The sequence below is a fragment of the Pseudophryne corroboree genome, chromosome 3 (genome assembly GCF_028390025.1).
Source record: "Pseudophryne corroboree isolate aPseCor3 chromosome 3, aPseCor3.hap2, whole genome shotgun sequence".
Classification (NCBI taxonomy): Eukaryota; Metazoa; Chordata; class Amphibia; order Anura; family Myobatrachidae; genus Pseudophryne; species Pseudophryne corroboree.
In genome coordinates, this window is record NC_086446.1 from 249106349 (window position 1) to 249112348 (window position 6000).

The 6000-nt window shown below is 44.8% G+C and overlaps 1 long non-coding RNA gene across 1 annotated transcript in view; it reads right to left on the bottom strand.

Moving 5' to 3' along the window:
* Window positions 1–3048, bottom strand: part of LOC135057660 (uncharacterized) — a 40093-nt gene extending 37045 nt beyond the window's left edge. The window contains exons 1-2 of the long non-coding RNA XR_010244275.1: window positions 2774–3048; window positions 1932–2041 (exon numbers count right to left, since the gene is read on the bottom strand). This is a non-coding gene — a long non-coding RNA (uncharacterized LOC135057660). The remainder of the gene's footprint in view (window positions 1–1931; window positions 2042–2773) is intronic.
* Between the last annotated feature and the right edge of the window lie 2952 nt (window positions 3049–6000).

Sequence of the window (6000 nt, forward strand, 5' to 3'; positions counted from 1 at the left end):
GTGCCTAACCCTAACACTCCCCTCCAACAGCCTAATTCTAACCTCCCCTCCCACAGCCTAACACTAACCTTCACCCTAGTGCCTAACCCTAACACTCCCCTCCAACAGCCTAATTCTAACCTCCCCTCCCACAGCCTAACACTAACCTTCACCCTAGTGCCTAACCCTAACACTCCCCTCCAACAGCCTAATTCTAACCTCCCCTCCCACAGCCTAACACTAACCTTCACCCTAGTGCCTAATCCTAACACTCCCCTCCAACAGCCTAATTCTAACCTCCCCTCCCACAGCCTAACACTAACCTTCACCCTAGTGCCTAACCCTAACACTCCCCTCCAACAGCCTAATTCTAACCTCCCCTCCCACAGCCTAACACTAACCTTCACCCTAGTGCCTAATCCTAACACTCCCCTCCAACAGCCTAATTCTAACCTCCCCTCCCACAGCCTAACACTAACCTTCACCCTACTGCCTAACCCTAACACTCCCCTCCCGCAGCCTAATTCTAACCTCCCCTCCCACAGCCTAACACTAACCTTCACCCTAGTGCCTAACCCTAACACTCCACTCCAACAGCCTAATTCTAACCTCCCCTCCCACAGCCTAACACTAACTGCATACTTATATTAGGGAAGAGAGAGAGAGAGATAAGGGGGAGACACAGAGAGAGAAGGCGGGAGAGGTCAGAGAGGAGAGAGAAAGGGGAGGGGACAGAAAGACAGAAAGAGGAGGGAGTGACAAAGAGAGAGCGGGTGAGAAGTTGTAGAGGGAGAGAATGGGAAGAGAAAGAGAGAGAGAGAGAGAGAGAGAGAGAGAGAGAGAGAATGGGGAATATACAGAGAGAGGGGTGGGAGAAAGGTGAGAGGGGGAGAGAGAGGAGAGAGAAAAGAGAGAGGAGGGGGAAACAAAGAAAGAGGAGGTAGGAGAAAGAGAGAGAGAGAGAGAGAGAGAGAGAGAGAGAGAAGGGGGAGACAGGGAGAGACAGAGAAAGAAGAGGGGAGAGAGAGAAGGGAGGAGACAATGAGAGGGGGGAGGGAGATGAGAGAGGGGGAGATATAGAGAGATAGACAGAAGGGGAGGAGTCAGAGAGAGAGTGTAGGGGAGACAGAGCGAGAAGGGGGAGAGAGAGAGAGAGGGAGAAGAGGGGGAGGAGAGAGAGAGAGAGAGGGAGAAGAGGGGGAGGAGAGAGAGAGAGAGAGAGAGAGAGAGAGAGAGAGAAGGGTGGGGGACACACAGAGGGAAAGAGAGAAGGCGGGAAGATAAAAGGGAAGCACAGCAAGATAAAATGGATAAAGAGTGTGATACTGTGCTCTCTATGTGACAGTGGATATCCTTTGCGGGATGTGCTGCTGGGAGCGTGGCTGCACTATAACAGTCCACTATGGATAGAATATACAAATAAAAAAGGGTGGTTGCTCCCTGCGCACTTCCTTATAGGAAATAATAATATACATAACATCCAGTGATACTAAAAAATGGGGGTATTTATTAATTTACAATATTGCAATGTAGATTGCAGATGTTACTATTCACCGTAGCGATAGTTAGTATAAGTAATTATAAAAAGGTTAATGATAAAAACTGAACAAAGGGGAAGGGGTGGCCGAAATTCCTAATACCGGTATACACAGGACAAAAACATACATATACATACAAATTCACAACTAGTATCTATCGCACCAAAACGCGTTCAATGCGTCTTACTCTTGTGTGCTTACTTCCTGTGGTAATATATATCCGTTTATCTGGATTGTAAATACAACTAATCCCTCCTGGGTTTCCAGTATGCAGAGGTCCCGTGTACCAATATGCTCGTCCTATACAGACAAAGTCCCGTACTGCGCCCTGTAATGGTTGCCAGGCGGATTTGCAGTCCGTGTGCATATACCCCTGCGAGTGGTGTTTGAGTAAGGTGGAAACGAAATCCTTACCTCCTCCGGAGTTTGCTTCAAAAGGGCCGGTGAAGTCACCTGTGTACAGTGGTGGATGTCCGTTCCTGGGGATGGATGCGGTGTCTGCCGGCAGACTTCCCTCAGTTCAACTGGTAATCAGGAAATAGGCATACAAGATTAAGATGCACTGAGCGCGTTTTGGTGCAATAGATACTTGTGTATTTGTATGTATATGTATGTTTTTGTCTTGTGTATACCGGTATTAGGAATTTCGGTCACCCCTTCCCCTTTATTCAGTTTTTAGCGTTAACCTTTTTATAATTACTTATACTAACTATCGCTATGGTGAATAGTAACATCTACAATCTACATTGCAATATTGTAAATTAATAAATACCCCCCATTTTTTACTATCACTTGATGTTATTTGTATTATTACTTCCTGTAAGGAAGTGCGCAGGGAGCAACCACCCTTTTTTACAGCGAGAGAAGATGGTGGAGGACACAGAAAGAGAAGGGAGAGACAGAGAGAAGGGTGGGAGACAGAGAGAGAATGAGAAGGTGGACAGAGAGAGAAAGAGAGAAGGGTGGGAGACAGAGAGAGAGAGAGAGAGAAGGGGGAGTGAGAGAGAGAGAGAGAGAGAGAGAGAGAAGGGGGAGACAGAGAGAGAAGGGGGGAGAGAGAAAGAAGGGGGGAGACAGAGAGCAAGAGGAGAGAGAGATGGGGGGAAGATACAGAACGAGAGAAGGGGGGAGACAGTGAAAGGGTTGAGTCAGCCATCCCCTAACCCCCCCCCCCCCACACACACACACACAAACAGGCGGCATTGTGTACCTTTCCTACCCCCTCGCCCCCTCCCAGGACAGGCAGCACTTTGTACCTTCCTGAGCAGCGGGTCCGCGGCATTAGCATCAACAGCGGGTCCGGTCTTTAGCTACGGCAGGCGCGGGTCCCCATCATTTGGATGTGGCGCCAGTAAACCCCTGCAACAGCAGCGTCCCGAGGGGAGGCAGTGACAGGAAGGGAAGGACATGTGAGTAAAGGGGAGGAGCTGGACCATCTCAGCCAGCGCCGCGTCCGCGTCCGGCCTCCCTCTTAGCACTGGATCCGCACAGAGGCGCAGGGAGTGCGCACCACTGCGCTAGCAAGGTCACGGTTTACAAGTGCACGGTGGGTTGGAGGGGTGAGGGGAGTGAGTGGGCGGGTGTTCCGGCTGCCACTGGTGGTAACCAAAAAAAAATAAAAAAAATATTGTTCCCAAAGTTTGCTAAGCACCGTCTGGGCCTATTTTCATGGGGGGCCTGGAGCTGCAGCTCCACCCGCCCCATTGTTAATCCGGCCCTGACTAACGCCATCTGAAGATGGCATTATTTTATAAGGGGTTGCTCCAATAAGATTTAACAGTTAAGGTTTGTTAAATCTGGGCTGATCACATTTCTCATCAGAGGTGTGGGAAACGCGATTAGCATGCGGAGCTGATGCCAATTATAGGGCATGGAGGAGATTTTTAAGAACTCTCCAAAAGCCCAGTGATAAATTTATGTGTAAGTAAAATAATGTGAAAAGGGTGTGAAAACACCTGTCTGCACATTATTTTACTAGAAAAAACGATTATTACAGTAAATATGCCTGTAATACTTCATGTTATCCGTTTGACTTTCCCCTATGTTAATAATTACCAAGAGAAAGGAGAGAAGTTGTGGGTTTTAATTATAAAATGATACAAAGTACAAAGCGTTAACACAGAATAATTTGGAAACTGATGGGAGATACACTAATTTATTAAAGTCCGCAGGATGCAGGATGAACTGGCTTTAGCTGTAATCTGGAGATGAACCTTAAACCCTCGCTGAAACCTCATAAGGAGCAGCGCTCCAGAGGCTGACAGCTTAAAAACAACAGTACATGTGTGATGTTTGTAGTAAGGGCAGAGTCCAGATGGAGAAAATGCATTTTGTAAACCTGGCACTCCTATCATTAAAAATAATTTTGTCCCCATAAAATGTACCCTTTTGGCACAATAGTCAGCCCTAATGTACCTCACCTACCGCTGGCTTCATTTTAGAACAGGCTCGCTCAGGTCTAAAGTGAAGAAAATTCCTCCGCCCGCAGAAGCTTTTAAGAATAACAGAAGGAACTCCTTGTGCCATATGACTTAGCGTGTTCCTGCAGCTCAGCAAATGAGCAGAACCTGAGTGATTTCTGGATGCAGGGTGAATAAGAGAGCACTAGCAAGTACTCCGTGATATCTTAGCTAAGAGCATATAATTTAGCACTGTGTGAAGAATTCTTATTAAATTATAACATGCAGCCTCTTGTAGTGCTGACTGATTTGTCGTTACACAAAAGACTGCAACAAAAGCTCTTCCATATAATCAGACGGGGAAAGCAAAACACAATGAAACAAAAACAACAGCAATGCACTAAGACCAAGCACCCGGCCTGTAATTGTAATGCTCTGCATTTATGTTAAGCAGCTGAGGAATACGGAGACTGGGAACATTTAGTAAAGGCAAGACGTCTACAATTTAATCTAGTAAAAAGAAAAAAAAACAGGCTTTATTTTTTCTTCTACATTTTTCCTTCAGTTTCCATTACGTTTTACATTTCATTGTTCTTCCATTTTATAATGAAAACAGCAACAGAGGGCAGTGTGCTCTCAGTAAGAACGCTTGACCTCGTGTGCAGGTTACGTTACTGACTGCGTTTGGTTGAGATCTATCAAACCTTCTAAAGTGAAAAGTGGAAAAGTTGTCCAACCAATCAGCTTCTAGCTGTCATATATATAGCACCGTCTACTAAATCACAGATAGGAGCTTATTGGTTTGTGATGAGGAACATCCATATATCATAATCCTATCTAAACACAGTACGTCACCAATCATTTTGCCTGAACTTGTCTAATCTGCCCATAGTTGCGTGAAGCTACATCCCTTTGTGGATTGGGATGAATTGGCCTGAGAGGTTATCATATGTGTCAATCATGTACAGCATTATTGGTTTCTTTAGCCTTGCACTACAGCATTTTACACTGTACAGCTATATAATATGCTATATTGAATTATATTTTGCACAGAAGCCAAACAATCTATATTTATATCGCTGACAAAGGCAAAATGTAAAGAGCATGATTGAGAGCCTGTTGCTCAGTGTACAGATTGATCCATGTGTCTCTGGCTGTCCCACAATTTCATAGAGCATTATGTTCTACTCCTTTTACACCGCAAACACGGGTCTTGCCCCAGTCACGGAACACGTATTTCAAGCCACGTCACAGCAGTGACATCATCTCCACTCCAAGCACCAGAGAGCTGGCTCTCCACACATCACTACCCATGTTGGATTGCCAGGTCTGTCGACCTGGGTGTTTCCTCAGAGGGTTTTTAACACTGAGGGTCAACCTGGCAATAACACAGGTTTTTTGGACAGTGTTTTTATGGGGTATAAGTGGGGTGAACTAAAGCAGTCTGCTCCAAAGCAGTCATTTGCTGGTGGCCTATCAGTCCAAACTAAAGTTCTCTTTCTGTAGCTTTAAATAGAGTATATTCAATCTATTTCACATATAATGTTTGAGGCTATCTGGTGTGTGAAGTTTAACTTCCTGGTGTTTAAATTAACCATAGGCAATTACCATAAGTGTAGCATCTGTGTGAAACAGCTGTTGGTTGTGATGCTGACTTGCTGTTACCCAGATACGTTTTTCCACCCTGCTTTAAATTCCCAGAAAAGTAAAGGTGGTATATACCTTTACACATATTTCTGCTGGTGAGCGGCATATTTGAGCAATTATTTTCCTTTAAAAACTGTCTATTTAAATACTGTTGTTATTATTATTACTATTATTATTATTATTATTGTTGTTATTATTATTACTATTACAGTTATTATTATATTACTGTCCCAGGCAGAAATTAAGCCGTACATTGGTAATTAACAGATTGTGTGCTACATTATTAACCTAGTTTGTCTGTAGAATTACATTTATTAATATAAGTGCCCAGCTGGGTGAAGTGAAATATTGATGCAAGGCATCGTTCCACAAGTCTGCATACCCTCTGCTGCATTGATCAGCTTCAGCCTGGGTGTAAATACGGGTGTATGATTTGG